This window comes from Mus musculus, chromosome 2 (assembly GCF_000001635.26).
Source record: "Mus musculus strain C57BL/6J chromosome 2, GRCm38.p6 C57BL/6J".
NCBI classification, from domain to species: domain Eukaryota; kingdom Metazoa; phylum Chordata; class Mammalia; order Rodentia; family Muridae; genus Mus; species Mus musculus.
In genome coordinates, this window is record NC_000068.7 from 51268543 (window position 1) to 51296424 (window position 27882).

The 27882-nt window shown below is 40.9% G+C and overlaps 1 long non-coding RNA gene across 1 annotated transcript in view; it reads left to right on the forward strand.

The window, feature by feature from the left end:
- Gm13497 (predicted gene 13497) overlaps positions 1–27403 on the forward strand; it is a 54115-nt gene extending 26712 nt beyond the window's left edge. Inside the window, exons 2-3 of the long non-coding RNA NR_040636.1 lie at positions 25227–25377; positions 25906–27403. This is a non-coding gene — a long non-coding RNA (predicted gene 13497). The remainder of the gene's footprint in view (positions 1–25226; positions 25378–25905) is intronic.
- The last annotated feature ends 479 nt before the right edge of the window (positions 27404–27882 follow it).

The following is a 27882-nucleotide window of genomic DNA, read 5'->3' on the forward strand; positions in this document are numbered from 1 at the left end:
GTATCTCCCCAACCATTCCTTCAAGGTCAAACCTCTTGTGTGACTGTCATGTGGGAGTTATGGATATGCAAAAACATGTTTCTTCCTGCACTTCATTTAGTGGGGGAGGACTCACTCTTAAAGAATCAGGATCTAGGGGAATGAGGAACCAGGCTTTCTCAGAAACATCTGGGAGTGGCTGAGAGGCACCACCTTCTGGAGGAGATGTGAAGTGAGTGTAAAGTTGATGACCCCTGGCTCATGCTAGCTTTGCTGAGGTGTGCAGAGTGGCGCTTTCCCTTGCTTCAGGTTTAGGCTGCCTCCTGCCCCTTAAGCAACTCCTTTGCCTTCGTTCTAACAGTGCATATCTACTTATCATCTCAAGGAACACACAAAACTAATTCTGTTCATTGGAAGAATGCTTCCTTTCATTGGAAACGTTTTTGTAACAAGTCATTTGAAGATAACTGGGGTATAGCTCACACTAAAATTAGTCAAGTAATTTAAATATGTCTCGACATTAAAAAATGTTGGGGAAACGATTGAAAGTACTTAGAAGTAGTAGGGAAGATATTAAGAAAAAAAAAAAAAGCTGAGCATGCGGCCCATGCCTGACATCACTGTGCTGAGGAGGCTGTGGCGTGAGAAGCATAAGTTCTAGGCCAGCCTGAGCTACAGCGCAGAGAAGGGAGAGAGAAAGAGAAAAAGAGAAAGAGAAGGAGACAGAGATCATTGCAAATGATTGATGTTGAATATAATCACGATGGATAAAATAATCCTCTACAGTACACTATTGGGTAAAATACAACAAAAGATCTGGGCAGTGGTGGCGCACGTCTTTAATCCCAGCACTTGGGAGGCAGAGGCAGGGGGATTTCTGAGTTCAAAGCCAGCCTGGTCTACAGAGTGAGGTCCAGGACAGCCAGGGCTCCACAGAGAAACCATGTCTCTAAAAAAAAAAAAACAAAAAAGGAAGAAAAAAAAAAGAAAAAGAAAAAAAGAAAACAAAAGATTGACTTAAAATTATTTTACAGGCAAAACAGGCTAGACTTGCCTTTTCATGTGCCTTTTACTTTTCTTTTAGCATACTTTGGATTTTGTTGTGAGCTGCAATATACATATATATATATGTGTATATATATATATACACATATATATATATATACATATGTGTGCATAATTTCCCAAAAGATGAGCTATTATAAGTATACATATTTTCATTGTAACTGACTACACATAATTTGTTTTATTTTTTATAGAAATTCTTATTTTCGATTCTTTTCTCTACATTGGGACCAGACCAAACCTTATATGAAACTATGTGTTTCCTCTGACTTTTAAGAGTACCAAATTCTATAAAGTCTTCTTTCACTGTGAATTGATTTAAATTTGGAACACTTCTATCCAATTTCTGTATTCTTTTTTGCTTTATTGTGAGTCAAGGAGACAAAAAGAATCATGTTTCCTGAGAAAATGTCTGTTTGTTCGCATTAACACAAATTCTTTGATTTGACTTAGGATATATCTTAGACAAACTTTTGAAGATTGGGTTGGACAATGGAAGTATCCTTTTACCTGTCCCATCCCATAACTGTGTTGGTCACCTGGGGACCAAACACACAGTGGGCTTGACTATGGTAGAGTGCAGAAGGAGATTTTTGAAAACAGTCTCTACATGGATGTTTGGATTTCTCCTGGCTTTTTTTAATGAAGGGGGCGGGCACTGATTTTTTAGACCTAGACAAAATTTCTATGACCTATGAAAAAACCCTTAGTCAGCCAGGTTCTTTGCTCCTCCCAAGGGGCTATTAGTCATTCCAGAGAGATATATTTATTTTCTTAAACTTACTTTCCAGATGGACATACCTATCTTTCCAGAAAGCCAAATGTGCCTTATGAAATTTGAGAGTAATAATTAATCTTGCGTGTGAGAGCACCTGAGTAGGGCAAAGAGCAAACGTTTTCAAGAAAATCAATAATAAACTAAAAATGACCACCATATTTGGCGTGATTTTTCTTTCCATAAACTTTTTAAACACAGATGTCTTTTAGCTACATTCCCATGCAATGAGTTTTGCTCCAATTTTGTAAATAAAGGCATGATGTCCCAAGAGCTGATAAATGGCAGCAACCAGGATTTAAACCTAAACATGACTGTACTACAGTTCAGGCACCCGCCATTCCCCAGTAGGACCTTCAAGGGTTAGCGTTTAAAAGTCAAGTTCGATGTACTAACATGACAACGTTCAAGACTTATGAAAGGTTTTCCCTAACTGGTGATTCTAAAGTAAAGGGATGCTAATGTTTTAAAAAGACAAGCCATGAGCAACATGCTATCATTAAACCGTAGTCCAGCTAGTAGCTGACAAATACCATTAGTAAGTGTCCGTTGCTCGTCATCTCAGATGTATTTTCAGCTGAAACACTGTTTGCACAAACACGCATGTAGATATAGGCTGCTAGCCTATAGGAGCATATTTATTTAGAATTCTTACTATAGTCTCGAAGGACACTCAGGATGGACATCAGGGCTCTCTTTGAGGACCATTAAGGGAAAACCCTTTCCTTCTAGCATATATATGCAAAAAAATAGAATCTACCTTTGGCCCTGGATAGAGAGACATGACACTGATCAACTCCAAAGACTAGAATGCAACATTTCATTTTTTCATCTTTCCTTGAGAGTTAATCCAGCTGTGTCTGTCAATCACCTGGCCAAGAAAGACCCCTCTAGAAGGCTGACAGAGATGCTGAAGGCTTTCTCATCCTTTCAGACAGGAGCCTAGCGTAGCTCTCTCTTGAGAGGCTTCATCCAGAGGTGAATGGAGACAGATGTGGAAAACCACAGCCAAACATGGGGGGTGGGCAGTGTAGGGTACTTGGGGAGTCCTGTGAAAGAGTAGGGGATAGAATTGAGTGAGCTGGTCGCTTTCAGGAACATCACATACAGACCTTCAGAGTCAACTAGCTTGGACCTGTGGAGGGCTCCCAGAGTGAATCACCAACCCACGAACATGCAGGGGCTATTCCTGGATCCCTAAGACATTTGCAGCAACTTGGTCTTCATGTGGGTCCTCTGACAACTGGAGCACAGAATGTCTCTGACTCTGTTATGTGCTATCAGATCCTTTTTCCCCTAACTGGACTTCCTGGATGGGCCTCAGTGGGTGGTGGAGGGGGCGATCGATCCCCTTTTTTGAGGAAAGGGGGAGGGGATAATGGGGGCGGGACTTGTAAGGGCGGGACTGGGAGAAGAGGAAGGACTGGGGCTCTCAATCGGGGTGTAAAATGAATAAAAAATAAAAACAGCAAAACAAAAGTAAGGTGAGCCGAGTGAAGACAATGAACTGGACTACTCAGTATAGAAAGACAGTTCATTTAGCCGTGTCTGCCCGGCTGTGTCTCAGGGGACAGAGAACCGTGAGTAGCAGGAAAGGGTCAGTTTTAAGGGGCAGGCTGTTAGTGTCAGTCAGGAACTACCTGTCCTTGAGTTCGGTAGTTGACCTTTGGGGGCAGATAAGAGAACTAGTGGTTTTCCTGACAAACAGAAACCCACCCTATGAGATTCCTGAGGCATTCTGAGTTTAAACTTGTATTTACCCCATAACAATCCTCCCCTTTATCCAGTCAGGTCAGAGTCCTTCTGATTAGGACATTTTTACCAGCACTGATATTTTGGGGCGCCACTTAGGGTCAAACAAGAACAAAGTAGATAAATCATCTAAAAGAACAAAGTAATGCTTGACTATAATGAAAACAATGGTTAGATGGCTAGATAGCTATTAGTGGGCTTAAAGGCCACTGAAGATGAACTCTTCTTTCATGGACTTTGGACTTGACCTCTGGTTTCCTTTATAACTTTTGAAAGGAGCCCCTCCCTAGGATTTAACTTACAGTTTGAAAAGGTGGTGCTATCTGGGCTTTGTTGCTACATGTGAAGGGAAAGCTTCTTCTTCCAGGTCAAAAGAATAGAGTCCCAAGTTCTTCTTCTGGCCCTGAGTGGAAGAGACATTCTAAGCTACCCTCAAACACTGGATATTTCTTTTAACAGTAAATCTAGCTGGACCTGCCCATCACCTGGACAGGAGTCATTGCCCCCACTCCCCGACCCCCCACTCATCCCTGCCCTGCCCTGCCCTGCCCTGCCTACCTAGAAATTCTAATTCACTGGAAGACTGACCAAGCAGAAGGTAGGACTCATGGTTCCTTTAATGAGATAATGTGCTGATCCATCCCTGGAGCTCCCTTTAATGAAGCCATTTCCACAGCTCCTGTCACACGGCCCTTTAGTGTCTGACCTTCTGGAGTTCCTCAGAGAAGCGCCACCTTCCCTTTTCTTTCTGTCCTTGGCTTGGGAAACTGCGTTGTCTGGAACTCTGGGATGTCCCACTCCCCTGGCCTCCTCACCTTTGTGCCACGCAGCTGTTTTTGACCTCCATCGCAAGGTCACTGCTTTTTTTCTTTTCTGTCTCTCTCCTCCAGGTTGCTGTTTTGTACCTCTTCTCTCAGGCTCTAATAAAATTGTCCCCGTGCTTCCTTCTCAGTCCATTAAAAAAAATCTTTTCTTATTGTGACTTAGGATTCATAGGAAACATCCATTTTCCCAGTAACAAAATGTCTGGAGCTAGGTTAGAGAAAAAGAGATTGACTAGTATGCTGAAGTTCTAGATTAGTCTCTGATGCTGAAAAAGAAATTCACAGAAAAATAAAAAGAAAAGAAAAACTTTTTCTTCCTCTTCTTCTTTCCCCTTATTTCTCTTTCTTTCCTTGCCCTCTGTAGGCAAACTCTTTATACTGAGCTATGACCTTAAGTCTAAATGTGTTTTCCTTGGGATAGCTTGTGTATTGTTGCAGGCTGGCCTCCAAATTTACAACTGACTAGAAAGCTGCTTTTTTTTTTTTTTTTCCTCTTGAGCATTTTACTTTGCTTCGGTCTACAAGGTTGGGACTGAGTTGCCAAGATTCCAACAGACCCTTTGTTATCTGAGAAGAAGATCAACAAGTTCTTCTCCATTACTTACAGCCACAAAGAGAAAATTCTTTAATAAAACTAAACAGCGGTATTAAAGGGCTCTTTTAAATGCTGTTACAGGAATATAATCCTAATAAAACCAACCCTCTCTAACTTATCGTAGCATGTGTCATACACAAGCGAAACACCCAGCGGTCATTTAGTGAGGAACTGAAAGTCAATCAAAAGCACTGGTAAGTCCACGCAACACACACACACACAACACACACACACACACCACACACACACCACACACACACCACACACACACACACACACATACACACACACACACACATACACACACACACACACACACACCACACACACGCAACACACACACACACACAGAGAGAGAGAGAGAGAGAGAGAGAGAGAGAGAGAGAGAGGCTCCACCTTTCACAGCAAAGCAACGTTTGTCACACTCTCTCCTCTTCCATCCTGTGGGAAGTTGAACAGGAGAATCGTGGTGGCTCTAAGCTTTTGTCACCAAGCGTATCCGGACTCTGTATGCTGGAGCTAAGCTCCTGTTGGCTCTCTTCTACCCAACCCAAGCATATATTTTTGTTTTGAAAGGGCACAGAGAATCTATGAAAAAGAGGACTCTTGAGAGGGGACTCTGCCAGGGCTAGGCCTCATGAGACAAACAGCTGTAAAAGTGGCCAGGTGACATTGTTCAATGGTTGTGACTTCATCTAGAAGGCTGAAATGACAGTTCATCTTTCACACATATGAGACCTTTCACATCCTCCATACATGTAAATCATCCCTAGAAGGTCTAAGGTAATGTTGGCTATGTGGTGTGTTACCAAAAGAAAAGATGATGCAATACATTTTGTACATTAAATGGGGGAGAATTAAACCTGAATGACCATACCCAATAGGAACTACAGAGAAGTTGTCTTAAGGCAGGCATGTAGCAGCAACACAGGCTCTGTCTGGAGCAAGTATGTTTAGACTAACTGCATATCAGTGCTAGGAAGGTTGGTGACCGGGCTGAAGGGAAGGATATTCCAGAGACACATGGGCAAAAATAGGAGCCCTTGTGAGACACTCCTGTCATCAGCAGGGTAGGGAAATAGTGCAGCTGACTTGATGTTCACGCCACAATGAGACCCCCAGGGACGAGTTTGACATAACAACCAACACACAGTAGGTACTCAGTCAGTTTTATCAAATGAAGATAATATGAATCGTGGAGCAAATCTATGTGTTTTATGTTGTAAAGAATTCTTTGTATATAGCTCTTCTGTTAAAGATGATAGTGGGCTGTGGTTTATTACTGAATTGTGAAAGTCACTATTTTTTTTTGAAGGTCATTTTAAAGAATTTATTTGCTCATCTCTTACTTTTCTTTTTTTTTCCATTTTTTATTAGGTATTTAACTCATTTACATTTCCAATGCTATACCAAAAGTCCCCCATATCCACCCACCCCCACTCCCCTGCCCACCCACTCCCCCTTTTTGGCCCTGGTGTTCCCCTGTACTGGGGCATATAAAGTTTGCAAGTCCAATGGGCCTCTCTTTCCAGTGATGGCCGACTAGGCCATCTTTTGATATATATGCAGCTAGAGTCAAGAGCTCCGGGGTACTGGTTAGTTCATAATGTTGTTCCACCTATAGGGTTGCAGATCCCTTTAGCTCCTTGGCTACTTTCTCTAGCTCCTCCATTGGGAGCCCTATGATCCATCCATTAGCTGACTGTGAGCATCCACTTCTGTGTTTGCTAGGCCCCGGCATAGTCTCACAAGAGACAGCTATATTTGGGTCCTTTCAATAAAATCTTGCTAGTGTATGCAATGGTGTCAGCGTTTGGATGCTGATTATGGGGTGGATACCTGGATATGGCAGTCTCTACATGGTCCATCCTTTCATCTCAGCTCCAAACTTTGTCTCTGTAACTCCTTCCATGGGTGTTTTGTTCCCAAATCTAAGGAGGGGCATAGTGTCCACACTTCAGTCTTCATTCTTCTTGAGTTTCATGTGTTTAGCAAATTATATCTTATATCTTGGGTATCCTAGGTTTGGGGCTAATATCCACTTATCAGTGAGTACATATTGTGTGAGTTTCTTTGTGAATGTGTTACCTCACTCAGGATGATGCCCTCCAGGTCCATCCATTTGGCTAGGAATTTCATAAATTCATTCTTTTTAATAGCTGAGTAGTACTCCATTGTGTAGATGTACCACATTTTCTGTATCCATTCCTCTGTTGAGGGGCATCTAGGTTCTTTCCAGCTTCTGGCTATTATAAATAAGGCTGCTATGAACATAGTGGAGCATGTGTCCTTCTTACCAGTTGGGGCATCTTCTGGATATATGCCCAGGAGAGGTATTGCTGGATCCTCCGGTAGTACTATGTCCAGTTTTCTGAGGAACCGCCAGACTGATTTCCAGAGTGGTTGTACAAGCCTGCACTCCCACCAACAATGGAGGAGTGTTCCTCTTTCTCCACATCCACGCCAGCATCTGCTGTCACCTGAATTTTTCATCTTAGACATTCTGACTGGTGTGAGGTGGAATCTCAGGGTTGTTTTGATTTGCATTTCCCTGATGATTAAGGATGTTGAACATTTTTTCAAGTGCTTCTCTGCCATTCGGTATTCCTCAGGTGAGAATTCTTTGTTCAGTTCTGAGCCCCATTTTTTAATGGGGTTATTTGATTTTCTGAAGTCCACCTTCTTGAGTTCTTTATATATGTTGGATATTAGTCCCCTATCTGATTTAGGATAGGTAAAGATCCTTTCCCAATCTGTTGGTGGTCTTTTTGTCTTATTGACGGTGTCTTTTGCCTTGCAGAAACTTTGGAGTTTCATTAGGTCCCATTTGTCAAGTGAAAGTCACTATTATTTCCAATAGTGTGACATCAGGCAGAACCTACTCCGGAGGCATCTAGGACTTTGCTGAAGTCCCTCAAGGAGCTACCACTGGGGGATGATTTCTGAATCCCAGGCTGTGATCTACCAACAAAGCTGGCTTGATGAGTACTAATGACAGTGGCCTGTTATTCAGAGTGATGCTTGAAAAGGAAGCAACTAGTTAGACAAAAGATGCAGAGTGCAAGGAGCCTAAAGCCCTACTGCCCTTAAGGCCACACTAGCTTGCCTTCAGGAAGCCTTTCTTGGGCATTCTTTCTAATATGTACTCTGATATGCCAGTCTACTCTGCATTGCTAGAATAGCTATAAGGGGTTAATCTTCCTCCTTCCTAGCCAACCCATGAGATTCTTCATTTTCCACATTCTTTGTTGCTTAAAAATGTCTGGTAGCTGCTCATTGCTTGGCAGATAGGATCCAAATTCTTTGGTGAGGCGCTCATTCTCTGCAATATTCTGTGAGAGCCTGATTTTTTTTTTTAACTTTTTACCCATTCTGCATTGGAAGAGGCACACAACACTTCAAGGGTACGCTACATCTAGTCTTCCCCCTTTGTCTTATGATGTTCCTGCTACCAAGAGTCCGTACTCACTTCCAGCCTATCTCTATGGCTGCCTCATATCCAGGTACCTGATAGCCATAAGACAAAAGCCTGCTCTTTCTTAGGTTGGCATTTCAAATCCAGAAATACACACACACACACACACACACACACACACACACACACACACACACACACATAAGATTTGTCAGTAGCAAAATGATCAGGCCACCTACTAAATATTTGCTTCTCAAGACTGTATAGGACTTATTCTTTTTAATGCACTGTATTGCGTTTGGTGCAGTAGGGCAGTTAAAAAGGGTAGTAGATGGAAAAATACTTAGCATATCAGGTGGTGAGAATATTTGGGATTTAGGAAGTGGTGGGTGCAGAATGTCATGAGTACGCTCTTTCCTCCTTTACATCATCTTGCTACTGAATTTTAACTTCGTAAGAATCCTCTCAGAGAACAAGTTAGTGATTAAATGAATTCTTACATATTCCTTGGGTTTATCTGCCAAATTGGAATCATGTCTTTCTCTTTAACTTCTTGCACTGTGCAGGAGAGAGCCACACTGTCGTGTGAATGCAGTTCTGTTTCAGACTGTTTCAGACTGTTGTCTGAATGCATCACTGGACTCTGACTTCCTCAGCTTTCCCTCCTCTGATGAGAGCTCCCCCTCTTCTGATGAGAGCCCCCCAATAGGTGGGGATTCTTGTGCCCCTTGCAGCCTTGGGTCACATGGAAATCATGGGAATTACTCTTTACATTCTCCTATCTCCAATCTGTAAAATCAACAAGGAAGAAGGAGCTTGTTGGCCTCTATCTGCCTTCTGATTCTTCAGGGGAGCTAGTCTGAATCCACTGTGGCTGTAAATAAATGCCCATTGGAGACACTCCTCAGCCACCAGTGCCTGTGAGCTTTGCAATTTACCATAGAAGACAATTTAAAATGGCATTTAAACATAATATTCAATAGGGTTTAAGCTGTGATTGTGAACAGAGTCATTATACCTCGCTTGACCCTCCAGCTACCATGAATGATCAGCCTTTGAATATGGATGGAACGGATGAGCCCTTGAGCTATGCATGCAGCCTTGTTCTTTTACCTTGCATTCTGCAAAATGTCACCAGCTTTATCTTTCTCAAACACTCTCTGACTCAGAAACATTACTAGCTACGTATTATTTGTTCAGAAAAGGCTGAACTTCCTATGTCAGTGTTGTTAACCTTGCACAAGTATTAGAATTAGCTGGTGAGTATTTTGCTCACGAAAGCCTTGGCTATTTGAATTGAAAGTTCCAGACTGTGAGAGGTAGGTGTTGGCATTCTTTTTAAACCTCTTTATTTAATGTTAATATGCAAATAGAGTCAAGATCCACCATCTTTGAGGATGTTTCTAGAAATCTGGATCGAAAATGGCAGGGACAGATGTGTAACATATGGAATAAGAAGGAGAAAGCCAAGCCAATTGAGGTGCTGATGTCTTAGGAATGAGGAAGATACAGTTTTTACTCACTAAGTAAAAATGGAAAATGAGCCCCACAGTCATCCATTGCTGGCTACAGTTACTTACTTAGCCCCTCCTGGGGCAGTTCTATCAGATTCTGGCAGCGTTGCAAGCAATGCATAGTGTCATACTGGTGTCTTGTTAAGTCACTGCATGCTGGGCTCATGTACCCCAACTCTGCCTCCTAAGGGATAAGAACTCGACGGACAAAGTTTTATTGGCTTATAATTTTCCCCTAGCATAAATATGAAGAGGAAGACAGAGTCTTGTATGTTATGGCTACTCATAGGCTGCCCCTCCTTCCCGCTCTGGAAAAGATAAATTGTCACAATTTATGTCATATTGTGTAAGTGCCGGCAGTTCTGTTCCAACGTGAAACAGACCCCTGAAAGGGCAAATGGTCTCTCTGAGAGTGGGCAGAGACAGCTATCACCCCTAACTCATTTTAGGGGGTTTTGGCATCTATGTTTGGCCACAAGACCTGGGGTGGCTTTATCAAAGCACTTTATGACTGTGCTTTTGAAAATGTTCTTCTCTAGTCATCATTATGAGGTAATGTATTAGGTAATGTCTTGAGCAATAGCCAGAAGGCTAAAATGTCAGCTTTACTGCTCACATACCTGAGAATAACAATGTTGGTTATTATTTTTAAACTACAGCATCATTGAAATGCCTCATAAAGAGAAATTAATAGTGACAACTGTGTCTCTGTATTAAACATAGCTCTATTGGGGGAAAAAGCCTAGGTTACTCACTAATACTTGTTAGGATTCCTCTCTATCTCACCCCATCCACCATGTACTCTTCGTCTCAGCCCTCACAGCCAAGTTCAAATTACCCAGCTCTCTCTAATATCCACAGGTAAGTTCCAATCACACTGATTTTCAGACTCCAAATTTAATCTCAAGGATTGTCATAAAATACGTTATAAATGACAAGAAACCAAATGTCAGAACATAATTCAAAACTTAGCACGTAGACTGGAAAAACGATGTTTTGAAATCTCGAAATCCAAATAAAGGATGTTAGTTACAAGGGCTAAATATGTATACATAGCAGTCCAGGGGAGAATTTAGGATGTCTGCCAAGGTGAAGTTTTTTTTTAAATTCATCAAGTTCTTTACCAATGAGTCATTCTTTAACCAGAGTGAAGACCAATGGAGATTTTCAAAATCTCTAATTTAGTTTAGTGGTACAACTTAATGTGTTCCTGCTGGCTTTTGCTCCCTCCAGTCTTTCTTTGAAAAGATTTATTTATTCATTTTACATATATGTGTTCTTTGCTTGCATATTTATCTGTGCCACACATATGTGCAATGCCCAAAGATGTAAGAAGAGAGATCACATCCCTGGGAACTAGAATTATAGACTATTGTTAGCCATCCTGTGGGGGCCCAGAGCTAAACAAGAGTCCGCTGCAGGAGCAGCCTGTGCTCTTAGCCAGTGAACGCTCTCAACAGCCCCTCACACCAGATGTTAAAGACTGCTCCTTTATTGGCAACACACATGCCTTGACCTAGCCATGAAACCAGCTAACCTTTTGTTTTTGCCAGTTGTGTTTTATATGAAATGATGCACTTAGACAGGAGAGTCTTACAGGCTGATCACTACTCTATGCAAGACCAAAAGACATAACAGATATAATTCTGCAGCAAAGACCGTTGGAAAATAGCCAACCGCAGTATTAAGAACATGGACTAACATTCAGTTTATCTCCTCTCAGAATTCCAAGAAGCAACAAAACTTAAAGACAAACACCTGCCTTAGAAAATGAGGGTGCCAGGAAGGAAATGAAAACAAAAAATAAAACAAAAAACAATCAAACAAACAAACCAACAAACAGAACACTAAAATTATATACATATCCATCCATTTATATCTTCCTGGTTTTTATTAAGTATGTGTCATCAATGCAGAGTGGATTTTTTAATTTTATGTTTAATGAGTCCTAACTAGAAATCACCCTTGTAAGAAAAACTATGACTTCAAAGGCAATTTGGTTATTTCTTCAGACCAATCTCTTTCAGTGTTTAAAGCTAAACATTAATATTCAATAAAATATGAATTAAGTATATTCTATCAACAAACCATATTCTATTTGTTAATAAATACAAAATAGCATCTGGAGTTGTTGATGCTGAGAGTAATCTCTAACTGAAGAGTCATATACCTTATTCTGTACAATATATTCAGGCCTTCAAAGAAAAACTGTGATCATTTTCTTTAGTACGCAGACCAACTTACTGTCATAGATACCCTTCTGACCAAAGTTGTAAGCTAGGTTGTATTTGCTTTTCTCTAATATTTACATGCACACACACACACACATGCACACACATATACATATATACATATAGTACATATAATTATATATATACATATGTGATACATATTCCATATCTTTGACATGAAATCTGGTCATATATACATATGTGTGTGTTTACGCTTGATATGTATGTATAGAATTGATATAAAGTAAGTACAAGTGTCCTGTAATCTCTCTGTCATGATTTGTTCTTGAGGTTTTGTTTTTTTTTTTTTAGAATTTTAGGGTTATTTTTTTAGGTTTTTTTAAAAAAGTTTTTATTAAGGATTTTAGGATTTTTTTGACCTTCCTTCCTTCCTTCCTTCCTTCCTTCCTTCCTTCCTTCCTTCCTTCCTTCCTTCCTTCCTTCCTTTCTTTCTTTCTTTCTTTCTTTCTTTCTTTCTTTCTTTCTTTCTTTCTTTTGTTTTTTCGAGACAAGGTTTCTCTATATAGCTCTGGCTGTCCTGGAACTCACTTTGTAGACCAGGCTGGCCTCAAACTCAGAAATCCACTTGCCTCTGCCTCCCAAGTGCTGGGATTAAAGGTGTGTGCCACCATGCCCGGCTTTCTGTCATGATTTGTTAAGAACCAGGGCCATGTTCAGTTTGTCCTTTGATATTATGTACTGATGGTAATATAAGTTATACTAGTAGAATCCTGTGAGAGTATTCATTTTAACTAAATTACTAGCACAATAATGTCCTTTGGGGCATAGTTTTAGGATAACTCTCAAGAATTCTCCAATGAAGATTATTTTGGCATTACTAATTCTTGGTAAAGTCTCTAAAAGATTATAATGAGGTGACAATAACTACCATCTAAATATGTTTCTGTATTTCACAGAAGTATGATAAGGTATGTGATATTATGTAGTTTTACTAACGGAATTGTATACACTTAGGTCTAAAGATGGAAAAAGACATTTATTTTATCCCGATGTGCTTGGAAGGAAATGTCCCTTAAATTTTGTTTAATATGAGAATGTAATGTGCACAGAGATCAGCTGACAATTTAAAAAACAAAACAAAACAGGAGCAATTGACAACTGAGGAAGTTCAATAGGAGAGGACCAGATCCCTTTTGGTCGCCTTACTAGAAGCTCTGATGAGCTCACAGTGGAAGACCAAATCGCCCTCTGCATTGTCTAAGGCCATGCAACTTTTGAGGCAAACGGATGCAGGTGCAACATAATAACAATATCTTTTGTTTACATGGCATAATACAGTTTGTTTCCTACTGCAGTTCCTTTAAATGGATAGAAACGAGCATTGTCCCTGTGTTATAGACAAGAAAATAACCCTGGTGAGATTTGGTAGGACTGAGGTTTCCACAGTAGGCAGGGCTATAGTGGAACAGACCTGACATCAGGTCTCCCATGGGACCCAGAGGCTACAGGTGGTTTAGGGCTTGCAGTCTCTTGGCAGTGGGATCCTTTGGGAAGCATCTCCAGCAAGAAAATCAAATACAAGGCACATATAATTGCTCTGGGCATGAAATGGTGTGTAAAACCAGCCCTGTTAGCAGCATAGTGACCCAGGAGGTGGTGTCCTGTTACACTTCTTCCTCTTCATACAGTAGCTATCATATCTCAGAAGCACCCACTGACAGAAGCTCAGTGAGCTAGCCACAGTTTGGAAAATTCCCAAACTCTAATATCAGATAGTTCTGAATACATTTAGCAACAGGATCTCATCTCAAGTAGCAGGCCAACTTATCACTTTGTTTTTCCATTATTCAGTAAGAGCACTCATTCCTTGGTCAGCAGAAAGATCAGTATTTGCAAGGTCATGAGAATTACAAGATCATGAGTTGCCACTGGTAACCGTGGGGGTACTCTGTTGTTAGTACTGTTGCATGTTATCCTCCAGTAATCCACTGGGATCTCACCCAGTCAACTGAGATACTTCATGGTGGTGGGCAGACAAAGTTCTGAGTAGGGATTATATGGATGTAAGAATCTAGGTGGTGCTAGGGTCAGCAATATGGCTGTTTGCAGAGGTTTTGTATGTCTAGTCCTGACTTACACCAATCTCGGGAAAAAAAAAAAACCTCTATATAGAGCCGAAGTTCTAAGAGCTTGAAAAAGCCACATTGGGAAATGGACGAGCAAAGACAGCAGGCGGTACAGCTCCCGGTCTGAGTGTCTGATGTACCATTTCCCTTGTCATTTGTTAGCATTACTGGGCTATTTCTATTAACAGAACTCTTCAGCACTGGGTTGACTGTGAACTTTTTCTGTTCTTTTCTTTCTTTTCCGAGACAGGGTTTCTCTGTGTAGCCCTGGCTGTCCTGGAACTCACTCTGTAGACCAGGCTGGTCTCGAACTCAGAAAGCTGCCTGCCTCTGCCTCCCAAGTTCTGGGACTAAAGGTGTGCGCCACCACGCCCGGCTGAACTTTTTCTTAAGATAATTGATTTGTTGTTGTTATGAGGGTAGTTATTTACTTTTTCCTAATCTCAGTCTGGATCTGTGCCATTTTTAAAATGTCCAGAAAGCTGCATTAGTTTGATTTCAATATTACTTTGCCAAGTTATTTTTTTTAAGGAAAAAAACCTCTTTTAATAATATATGAGGTTTATAATGCCATTACCTCATGGCTTTCAGGAAACAGATCTAAATACACTTACGTACTGTTGCAGGTCAGTTCAGTCTGTTTCTCAAACCTAGAGTCTGTGACCGTGACAGTGAGCTCTAGTGTGTGCAGGACTGCCAGGCGTGTACCCCATCATGACTGTGCTCTGACCTGTTCCACAGGTCGGAGCACGTGATGACAGCATGAGTTTGGAATAATTAAGTCTCTCAGAATCTCAAGTAGACCTTGACTCACAAAGTTCTTCTTGAGATCTGATCACCACAAATCATAGCCTCCCAAGAAGAGACAAGGTTCCCTCCAGTGTTTAGACTCCTGGGGGATCCACAGCAGCCTTTCGCAGCCCAGCAGGAGCCTCCCCAGCAAGTGCCCTGGGCCACTTGGTCCTTCTTAGTAGAAGAGCTGGTGCTTCAGAAGGAGCTGCTCTGGTGATCCTGGCTTGGCTCTTTAGTACAGCGGGGAAATGGATAGGACAGATAGTCACAGCTTAATGTAAACCTGACCGATACGGAGCCAAGGAAACCAGTGCCAGAAAATGGAAAGAAGTAAATTAGCACTGCGTAATTTGTATTGGAAAATGTTACGTGCCCTCATGGTATAGGAAGAAAATTTAAGAGCAAAACGGTTCAAAACGTAGGGAAAATTAGTACATTAAAATCAACTGTTGTAGAATGAAAGATACCAAAAATAATGTGACACCAGTTTTGTAAAAACTGGAAAACTACATATTAACTTTACTGTGCCTATATTACTTATACATACAAGAGGTATAATAAATATATGTAAGAAGTATATATCCATATATATTTGTATGTATGGAGAGATTCTATTTTTCTATGTGTTTACATATATAGAGAAATCCTGTAGTACTATTATAAAATATGATCTTAAAAATGTATGCCAAATGGAAACTACTTGAATTTCCTCTGGGAGCACAGTAAAGGAAATTAGGAGATCTTTCCAACCTGTCATATTTGATTTCTTTAATTTTTTTTTATTTTTCTAAAAACGGCAGGCATGTTATTAATCAATGGATTTGTTTGGTAGACACGTAAGTATTTGATATTCTAATAGATGCTTATGGTGTAAAAATACTCTACTAATATGTAATGTAAAAATGCTCCACACTTTGGTAATTCCTCCAGTTACTGAATGGGAGAACAAGAGGACTAATATAATAAGTAATATAGGCACAGTAAAGTTAATATGTAGTTTCCCAGTTTTTACAAAACTGGTATCACATTATTTTTGGTATCTCAGGAAACCTGAGTCCCCAGGAGTTTTTCATCTTCTGCAACATACATCAAATGCTAATGCTCCCATGTCGTCATTCATTTCCCTAAATTTTACATAACAGGTATCATGGAGAAGAGATTACTTTTTGTGGGCTTATGTTCTCTTATCTCAGTCTCTCTCTGCCGTTAGACTGACAAAGGCGGTTTCCACATCCCCACAGCTGTCACCCATGCTTCTATAATGTATGCTTTGTTTCACTTCCTGTCCCAACATCCACATCCTGGAAGTCCGGAGAGGTTCCTTTGCTGAGCCCTGGGATGAGCCGGGGCAAAGCCATAGTGGACAACTGTTACTGGCTTGGCTCTGGCAGCTGCTGCTCCTGTTGTTCAAGAAAATGCACTTTAGCATCGTGTCCCAGTCCTTGCTGCTAAACAGCTCTTTCAGTCTTTTAATAGATTCTTGGGGGAGGAGGAAGTGGAGGCTGAAGTTCATTCCTATTCACTTGTATAGCTTAGTCAGATTGGCATCTGGCACCATGCCTACTGTTTAGACAGATGGCATTGTTTTCTGTTTTAAACACACACACACACACACACACACACACACACACACACACACACACACACACACTCCTGAGCCCAAGCCATATGTCCCTATGACTCAAGATGTATTGCACTGGACAATATTTATTGTATTTAATGTCACAATGAGGCTAAACTGAAAATGCACATTCTTTGCCATTTATATCACCAGATCAAATGAGGTTCAGGGTTGTTTGTTTGTTTGTTTGTTTGCTTGTTTTGTTTTTCAAGATGGTGGTGGCAAGGATGCAAGAAATGACACTATGTTCAATGGTACCATTATCTTAAATGAAGAAAGTATAAAGATAGTAGCAGGATGAGTTTGGAAAGGTCTCTCACACACAGCGATCTGAGAAGCTTTCCAAAGGAGCCTTGGTAGAATACTGAGGTACCTAAAATATTCTGAATTTATAGATAGTGAAGACTTCTTTCTTCTTTGACCCTTGTGTGGCTAGCTCATTTTGACACTAAATACTTCCCAGAACTCACAGATACTAAACCTCTCACCCTCCAGGCCCAGATATTGGAGGGCAGCAAACTCTGTCTTCACAGGCCAAGCCCAGCCAGCTTAAGCATTTTGTAAGCAAGGGTTTATTGGAATCCACTGGTGCCTACTTTACACATTGTCTATGGCTGCTTCCCCACTGCAGTGGGGAACACTTAAAAGTGCTGACAGAGACCATATGGTCCCAAACCTCCAAATATTTACCATATGGCCCATTGCCAAAAATACGTGCCAATTATGAATAATACAATTTTGTGTCCTGGAAGACTGACTGAGTTATACATTATTTCTGAGAAATAGCCAGTCAAAAAATGCATTCATATTCAATTAGTACCAGGCATGTACCATGTGACCAGCAAACCCACAGGCAGAGTGTATCTATGTTAATTTTTAACTTTGCAAACTTTAATAAGTGGCCTTAATAAATTAGTCTCTTGGTAGTTCATTATTCCTTGCTTAAAAGAATAATTCTGGGGCTGTCACTATACCTGACTTCAGATTATACTACAGATCTATAGTAACAAATATAGTATGGTACTGGCACTAGACTAAATTAGAGAGGCCAGAAACGAACCCACACCTCTACAGCCATGTAACTAATTAATTGAATTTGCCTAAGAAGATCCGTTGTAGGTGAGTGTGTGTGTATGTTTGTGTGTGTTTGTGTGTGTGTGTGTGTGGTATTTGTTGGACTTGACTGACAGTCTCTGAAAGTGACACAACTTGTTGAAACTCACTTAACTTTTGGGGCTTTAGTTAGACTCTACTAATGAGGAGTTTGATCTAATGACAAGAAAACCAATGCCCTAGTTTGTAAAGCACTTTTTTACAAATAGCACTAATCTACCCTGTTAGTTCATGGTTTTAGATGAGTTCCACTGGCATTCAAAGATTGGAAGGACCTTGAAACTTGCAAGTGTTTCCATGTTTTGTTTTGTTCTGTTTATAATAAAGATTTTACTCAAGCCAGTGTATTCTGAGGTTTGGTTTTCTTGCTTTCCAGTACTGACTTATGCCTATCACTTGCTCCCTCTCTGTGTATGTTCTTTCTGTGTGGCCAATCGTGGCTACTCAAGTAGTTGTTCTCATACTGAGGAAAGCAAAGAGCTCCAGAAAGTTATCAAAATATCACACACTAGGGTCTCAGTGGCTAAGAGCATGGTTGCTCTTTCAGAGGATGGGGTTCAATTCCCAGCACCCGCATGGCAGCTCACAACTGTCTTTAAGTAAGATTCCAGGAGTCTGACTCACACAGACATACGTGCAGGCAAAACACCATGCACATAAAATAAAAATCATTAAAAATAAATGTCACAAGCCTCGGAATTACAGCTGGACTGTGAAGACTCCTCCTGGCCAGGCAGAAGATACTTTATGTCAGGTGCATCCTCCTCTCCCCCTTGCGATGCTCAGTTAGAGTACCACCGTGTGTCTTATATGTTTGAGATCCTTTCTTTACCAGGCAGCCCTGTCAATCCTGGTAAAGTCCTCATGGTAGAACCGCAGACTCTGGTCTTCATTTGCAGACCTTCAGAACAGAACGGATCCCCTACACTTTGTATAGTGAGTATGTGAACACAATTTTCTGGATGATAGTGTGTTTGGAAATGAAGCTGTGGGGCATGAGTGTGTAGCAGGCTTAAGTGCTGGATGGTATAAGAAGCAGTTGGTATGCAGTCTGTTAAAGGCTTTTCGACTTGGCAACTGTTTTCTCCAAAGCCCAAGTGCACGGTCTGGCTTGGATTTCCTCCCCCACATTCTCAGCTGGTTGTGCTTGCTCTTCTGTGGGAGTCTACCTGGGCGGCTGTGCAGTGGTTGCCATGATATTCTTCTGAAACAATGACATAGGAAGAAAACAACACCAACTTCTACCTGGTTTCTTGTCTAGGAACATCCTGGTAGCTGATGAAGTCATTTAATCCCCCAAGCTTGAGTTTTGAATGTAATTATGATATTTCAGAAGTAATGTATAAGAACTGAACACTGGGTAGCTTAGTGAGGTACTAAATCTTAGATTAAAAACAAGAATTAATATATAACAAACAATAATTGTTATAACATCTTTTCCAATCAATTTGTTTTATTTTATACTTCCAAACAGAGCAACATTGCTTTTGTTTTAGAAAATGCAGTAAGCTGCTCTGACCGTAGTCAATTTTGAGAATGTTCTGGAGGTCTCAGGAGGAATAGAATTCGGACTGAAAGATTTTCAGGGCATGGCACTTTCATAGATACTACTGAAGTGGTTTCATAAACATTTATTTAGAGATACTGGTGGATTGATTTACTACATCTCAAACAATACTATTGTTTGGCCCTTTGTTTCCTAATGCCTTATCATATTGAGGCTTACTGTGTCTTCCTTCCATCTGGAGTTTGCAAAGCCAAGAAAACATGACAAGCTTCAGGTTAGATCCTTTCTGAGGATTTTTTCCCCAGCCCTTGTTCTTATATATGTGTGTGCAAAATCAGTGTGGCAATACTGCGAAGTCCATTCCCTCTGCAAGAATTCTGCACTGCGTCAGTAAGCAACTTGTATATCCAAGGGAAAACCTAAAATGGAAATGGAAAGAACCTTATCCCAAAGGTAGAGCAAGAGTCTTTTCCTTTCTGGCAATATCTTCTCAACTTGCCATGGTAGTTCTTGTTTCTAGTTGGGTGCTGGACACATTCACAGCATTCTGGAAGCTGTAACTGTGAATGTAGAATACACTCAGCTTTAACTCTGACCCTTCCCCACATCTCTATGTCCTTACCCCTGCAAGAAGAAAAAGTTGATGTCAGTCACATGGTATTCTGGCGAAGGAGCTGGTTCAGAACCTGTGTTTGAGGGGAGGCTAGGCAGGAGTGCCTGTGAGTTGAGGCTACATGCTGTTGGCTCAAACTTCTTTATCCTTTTGAACTTTACTTACAAAGCACACATTTATCAGAAAATTATTGAGAATCTCAAGACTTTTACAGAGTCTTACAATCTAATTGTTGGACTGTACTGAACCTGTGCACTTTGTCCTGTGTGTTTTACTAGTCACAACAGAAAACATTCCAACTAACAGGGGATAGCATACCGATGCTAAGTCCATGAAGGTTCCAGACAAAGGGAGAAAGCTGGAGGAGTTTTGCTCTTACATGCAAATCTGTGGTGAGTCACATAAAGGATGTGGTCACTGTTTTCCTCTGGACACTGCTGGATGTGAGAGGGCCGCTGTGTTCTTTGGAACAGCAGAAGATAGTGCTGTCACTTCACACCCCCTCACATTCTTCCACCCTCAGATGGCTTATCAAACCCAAGCAGGGCGAAAGCAAGCAAAGGACAACACAGAGCCAAGATGCTACATGAGATGTTGAGGTTGTGAAAAGAGGTCACCTTGAGCTTCATGGAGAGCTTGAGACAAAATTATCATGGGGGTGCTGTGGTTTGAAGGTACTCCAAAAGTTCATGTGTTGGAAATTCATTCTCCCCAGTGAATCAAGCCTGAGATGTAATCATTGAAAACAGAGAGTCTAAGCCTAGAGAATGGATTAGTTACAATATCACTAGACAGTGTTAGTGAGTTACCTCAGAAATGATTGCCCAGTGAAAGGTTCCTGTTGAGGTATAGGTCAGTGGTTGTCTAGGATGTATAAGGAACTGAGTCTGAATTCTTCTACCATAAAAAGGATGAACTATCTGCCTTTCTTTCTCATGAGTTGCTTTTTACCATGTTCATGTTCAACAAGAAGACTCATCAGACATATGCCCTAAATCGTGGGCTTCACAGGCCGTAAATAAACTTCTATTGCATCCAAATCACTGAATTTGTATTCTGTTAGAACTGTATAAGGAAACTACAGTGAGTGAGACTTGTTTGAAGCTTCTCCAATAATGTCCTTCATAAACATTCATCTCATTTTTATTTACATGTGCCTGCCCCCCCCCCCGAACCCGTGTGTGTGTGTGTGTGTGTGTGTGTGTGTGGTTGGGGGTGGAGGGAAAGAGAGAGACCATACCCACACAGGCAGGAGAGGGTGTTGGATTTCCTAATCCCACAGGAGAGCAGAAAGCACTTTTACCAACTGTTGCATCCTTTTCTAGCTTGCTGAAGTCCACTAGGCAAATATTCAGGGTTTTGTTCTTAGACATTCTTACCTATGGAGTAGTGAAGCTAAGCACTAAACTGAAAATACTATTTTCAAACTGCAGTGCCTAATTTGCCCCTGAATTTCGTTCTAATACCTGAGATTTTAATGATTCTCCAATGTCTGATTCTGTTTCCTGACCTACAGATCCTGAGACAGTGACCTTACAGAGTTTGAAGATGGACCAAATCCATAAAAAAAAAATCTATGTTGAATGACAGGGTTTCTCCTCTGAACAATGCATCTCTGGGGGAAAAGTTAAGCGAAGAGTGTTGAAGAGTGTTTTGAAGGATGATCTGGAGGGATGCCATCCTCCGTAGCATGCCTGCAATTGTGTAGCCATGGTAACCTCATCCCTCACCTGAGTGAGTGGAAGGTGTTCCTCTGAGGCTTCCATTTTGTCCTTCTCATGAGCAATAGGCACGAAGCCTACTTCTCAGGTCCAGAAGCCTGCCTAGACATCTATAAAGCAAGGGTCATGTTCTACTCTTTTAGGTTGTACTGGATTGAATAACATTTCTCCAAATTCAAGTCATCCCGGAGTCTCAGAAGGTGACCTTATTTAGAAATAAGTCTAATTAGTTAAGATGAGGTCATTCAGGATTCAAGTGGGCCATGAATCCAAGGAGTGATGACATTAAAAGAAGGACATAAAGACTGACGTAGATGATGAAGACTGACGTAGAGTCCAGCCTCCAGCATCTCAAGCAGGCACAATGGGTGTTGTGCCTTTTATTTTAGGGTTTACTTTCAGAAATGTGAGAGAATATGATTCTTACTGTGGCCTCAGGAGTAGCATACAGGTTATTACTAATAATACAGGGCTTAAGAGCTGATACCTATTTGGGCCTTATGCTATAAAAGGGAATAATGTAGGAGGGGTTTCCTTAACAAAATCCTGGCTTACTACGGTGCCCAATGAGCCAGGTTTACCTCTATCAGGAGCCCCTGCTATAAGAAGACTTTCAAACTCAACGCTATTCCCTTTCCCTGCCCACACACACCCCTCTGGGCCTCTTCCTCACCTGCCTTTTCATCAAACTCTCTGTCAAAATCTGCCCAAACAGTCTTCCTGTTTGAACTGGTGAGGTTTTTCAGTGACATCAGACAAGGCAGAAACTGCTGGAAGTTTCCTCCATGCTAGATTAGCAGCACATGGGTGAATCAAGCTCATACATTATTCAGAGAGGAAAAAATGTGGGCTTTGAGTGAACTTTGGGGGAATCGGAAGCTATTCCCGAGGAGAGTGCCCTATTGTTCTGCCTCACAGCACACACAGAGAGCAAGTGGCATTCCTTACAGCAGAGCTAATGGAGCACACCCAGACACTGGTGAACTGGCCAGCAGAAATCTTCTGTGAGCTCTTGCAATCCTGCAATCCACAAAAAGGCAGCTACTACAGTCCTCCTGAAACCTGCACATGCCCACTTTCCTACCGAGAGTATCTGAGACAATCTAGTGATAGGCTATCTCATTTAATACCCCCTCCAATGCTTACAACACTCATTTACATTGAATTTAAAGCCCCGCCCCCCCAGCATCTACTTAGCTTACATTTTCCCCAGGCCAGATAAATAAACAATAAAAAAACCAAACACATAGTTATTTCCACTTATAGAGAAGAAAACAAGAAGGAAGAAAGGAAGGGAGGGAGGGAGGATAGGGAGGGAGGAAGAGAGGGAGGAGGGAGGGAGGGAGGGAGAGAGAGAGAGAGAGAGAGAGAGAGTGGACTATTGGAAAGCAAAGAAGACAGGCACAGATTGTGGTTTTTGGGTGGGGCAGCAATAGAGAGAGGAATAGCAAGCACACATGATCTAGCTGGTGAAATGTCAGGGGCCTCTAATTAGAGAGGAGATGGGAAATAAATACAGATGGAGAGCACACATCTGAGAAAGTCATACTAAATCATACTGTTATCTATCTAAATATTAAAACCTTATAATATGTTTAAGTCTGTGCATTAATATACATATATGCTTTAAATGAGATTTTTGTCATTCATCTGCCCTGACAAAGCTTCTTCCATGAGCCAAAGACCATCTAATAAAACCCCAACACCAGGCATGAGAAGCTCGTTTGAGTTTTGGTCAGAGTTATCCAAGAAACTCCCTCAAACACTACATGTTATTGTTAGTTCCCTTGGTTGACTGCTAGAGGTGGACAGTAAGTTCCTATTGTTGCAAAACCCATGTACTTCATGCACACAGCCCAGAGGATCCTGAGCTGGAACTAACCTGAGTGTCTCCTCCCCAAGAACCAGTTTTCATGATATCAGAGGGTACCCTGCATTCTTCCAAAGAAAGGAAGCAAACAACAGTTCTACCCAGCTATGTCTAAGAACCACAACAATAAACAACATGGAAAAATAACTGTAAGTGTGCAGTAGTGGCACACATACCTTGGCAGTAACCAATTGCTCTCTAATTGGACTTAAGACCAGCTCAACAATAGGTAAAACATGCCTGGCACTGGAATCCAAGCTAATAACTCAGTGCTAGTAAAGTCATCATTACTGAAGGTTTATCTTCAACCACTAATTTACTAAGCCAGCACAATCCCTAACTATACTCTAAACATTTCTCCTAATAGAAGACATTAAGTCTATCCCTTGTGCCTCATCAAGTGAACTTCTCTTTGCCACAGACTGAGACTATTACAGAAAGCCATAGCTAATTAAAATACAAAGGAATGGAGTCAAGTCCAAAAGGTTATGTCACAACACAACTCCTCCTGCACCTAAGACTCAAGAAACATTGTGGAAGAGAGGGTGAAAATGTTGTAGGAGCCAGAGGATCAGGGAATTTGCTGTGAGATTGTGTTTCCTAGGAATGTCAGAAGCTATACCCATCAAGTCCCACCAACATGGCAGCCATTACAAACACGAGTTGAACAAGAACAGCAATTGACATGCCAAAGTGGAAAGGTGTAAAGACCCAAAGAAGTCAACCTTACACAAAGAACAATAAACAACTAATGCTGGCAGTGGGAGAAGCAGTCTTCCTCAGTGGAGCACACCAATTCCAAATGGTAACCTGTGAAAGCACACATACAGATTACACTACTACATAGTACTGTCCCAGTACTGTCCCAGTACTCTCCCTGATACCCGGGCCAGGGAAAGCAAGACAAGACTGTTTCCAACTAATCATTAAGTTCTATGGTAGGTATTTTAACAATCCTGATTTGTGCTACGTCATCAGGAAGATTTACATACTTCTCGGGGTTTTATAACCGTGAGCTCTTGGAGACCAGCTCTGTCATGGCTGCCATAATTTTCAGCGTTGGTAGAGGAAAGGAAATGCAAAAGATGCACCGGTGAGACAGATGGTGAGGTCACCCTAGGCTGCTCTCTGGGATTGTGATAAACACCATCCCCCAAAGCTCCTTGGAGACAAAAGAATGTATTTGGTTTACTTTTAGATTCTTTCATCAAGAAAAGTCAAGGCAAACTCTCAGTGCAAGAAACTGGAGCTAGCTGTCACTGAAGCAGAGACCATGTAGGAACACTGCTTACTGACTTACTCCCACGGTGAAGGACTTGGTCTGCTTTCTTCTAAACCACAGGATCACCTACCCAAGGGTGGCACCACCCTTAATTAATGTAGGAAAGTGAACCTTCCTACATTAATTATAAATGAAGAAATGTCTCCCCAAACATGTCTACAGGCCAATCTGATAAAACTAATTTGCTGGTCACGGGTCCCTCTTCCTAGGTATGCCATGTTGAGGGTGTAAGCTAACTATGATAGAATTATAGATTATTGTTTGATTTAGAGCAGTATTACTGAAACATAACCTGAGATGAATTGGAGGCAGGGGCAAGTTTTTTTTCTTTTTTTTTTTGTTCAGGTTGCCTGCATACATGAACTAAACACTGTTCACATTATAGAAGAAAATGCCAATAATCAATAAAAGAATTATGTAACACTGAATATTTCTCTTTGAACATTTATTAAATTTGGTTCTCTGAATAGGGTCTTCTATAATGGAGATTAGAAATGGATGACTATCAGTACCGCTCCATCAACATTTAAGGGCTTGTAAGGAAACCCGTGATTTGAACAGTCAGTGCAGCTGCTCAGGATCCGATACTATTCCGTGAAACCGATAAATGCAGTAATGGAGGTAAGTTAATATTTGCGCTGGGATCAAACTGCTAATTTACTGATCAGCAGCACATATAAATTCCTTAGCTTGAGTATTTCTCAGTTGAAAAGGCACTTAGACCATAGAAGAGAACTAAATAACTGAGATATGAGAAAGCTAAATCAAGTTTTATTTATATTTTGCTTGACAAATATTTATACTTTTGATGATTACATCGATCTTCGATTGTTACACCTGTCTGAACTCAAAAGTAGGAAACTGATTTATTGCCAGACAAAAAGTTTATATCTTATATTAAGTATTTCTGGGGTTTCAGGTTTAAAAACTGCAATTCAGTGCCTACAACACCTATACAGACAGTAAGTTCATCTAGAAGCTGACCACTCATGAGTGTCCACGATGCTTCATCTTATGTAATGTATCTTTGGGGGGAACATTAGAAAATATTTCAGACCTACTTGATGACCCTACTAAAAAAGCCTTCAGCATTTCCAGGACACAAACTTTATTTCATCTCAAGTAACAAACTCTTCCTTCATTCTGCAGATATTATCAAGCTCCTGTCAGCTATCACAAGCCCTGCATTGATGACACTAGGAATAGAAATAAGGTCAAGATAACTGCAAAGTCTTTCATACGACACGGTATGGTTCCAGGTCAGGGGCCAGGCTCAGTGGACAGCGTGCTCACCCTGCAAGTGTACTGGCCGGAGCTCCGATCCCTGGCTTGTGTATAAAAGCTAAGCATGGCATGTACCCCTGTAATCTCAGCACTGGGGAAGGGAGGTCTCTGGGCTTGTTGGCCAGGCAGTCCAGACCATCAGTGGACTCCAGGTTCAGTGACACTCCCAGCCTCAAAACCTAAGGTAGAGATTGAGAATGACTCTCAGCATCTACCCTCTGTGCACATGTGTGCACATATATGCAGGCACGTGCGCGCGCGCACACACACACACACACACACACACACACACACACACACACACACACAAAAGCACACACCTCTCCAAATTAGCAAACTGTACCTAATGCTGAAACGTAAGTAATTATTATTCCAAGAGACAAGAAATGATCATCAGAATTTTATTGACCACTGATCTTTAAGAACACAATTTGGCTTTTAAACCTTGTTACGATGTTATGTTCATTACATTGTAGTTGTAGTCACAAGCAAAGCAATTTGGAAAGCATCTTCGCATTTCTGCATGAACTGGTAGCATTATATTTCGTAGCTCTGTGGTACTTATTTGTTAGTAAACTGCCCTGTGCCCCACTTACCATGACAGGGTGGACCTGATAGAACTATGGGTATTGTGACCTGCTTAGAATACTTACTGAAATTTAGTTAATTTCTAGAAATGTGGTATTTGATTTTCCTACAGCTCAGTTAATGGAGTAGCCCCACGCAAATGGTAAAAATTAGACTGGCCAGCAGGACACAAGCAATAGGAATTAGCCTCAGCCTTGGGAAGACTGAGTCTGACTCCTATTGTTGCCTCAGAAGAGGTCAGCTAAGCAGGGAATCACAGCCACAGGGCACAGGGTCCTTTCTGGGTTGTTCTTTCCTCCCTTGTCATAGAAATTCTCTCTGTAAAATTGAACTTTGTGGGTTTTAGACCGTTTCTACCACAACAATTCTGCCAGATCATGATGTGATTCTGATATATCCATAATTGAAGGCATAGCTTTTATTTATTTATTTATTTATTTATTTATTTATTTATTTATTTATCTATCTGTTTATTTATTTATTTTTGTCACCCATCTATTTGATTAGAAATGCATTGTTTTTAACTAGTATTACAGGAGTGGATCTTGCTGCAGAAGATTCCTCACACAGAGCTTCTTCTGGAAATTGACACTCATAGTGGTAGACTCTGATGCTGAGAAAACAAATTTTGACCTTTAGTCATGTATTCTAAATAATATCCCTAAACAATACAAAACAGCAACAAAAAAACCCTACAGAGCTTTGCATTGCTTTGAATAAATGATAAAATAAATCTATTGTGATGTATTAAAGAAAAACTCAAATATGTAGCCATTCAAAATTGCTCTTATGGTCATTATTTTTCCATGTTTATTCTTTCATTTTCTCTGTCTTGATGGATTTTTAAGAGCTCTACACTGGTAACCGAGCACCCCTAGTTTCCCAACCATTGCCCAATTAACCTGAGAAGAACACACCAGTGCTTTCTCTGTTCAGCTCATTTCTGTGGGCCAGTCTCTTATAACCATTTCATTCTTTTTTTTTTTTCTTTCAAAAGTTACTTGTGAAAACTTGGTTCTCAAGCAGTCGAGTTAAAGTTATAAAAAGACAAGTGAATTACGTACGCAAGCACAGTCTTGAGATTTAGCAGGTTTTTAATCATTGGCACATCCCACTCAAAAACTATACATCGGGAATAAATAATCATCTGAAGCATTACTGTACTATCCATATAGAAACAAGCACTCATGCCGGGCTAAAAGGAAATATATTTGCGTGAAGAAAAATGTTCTACTTTCTTACATTGCCATGAAT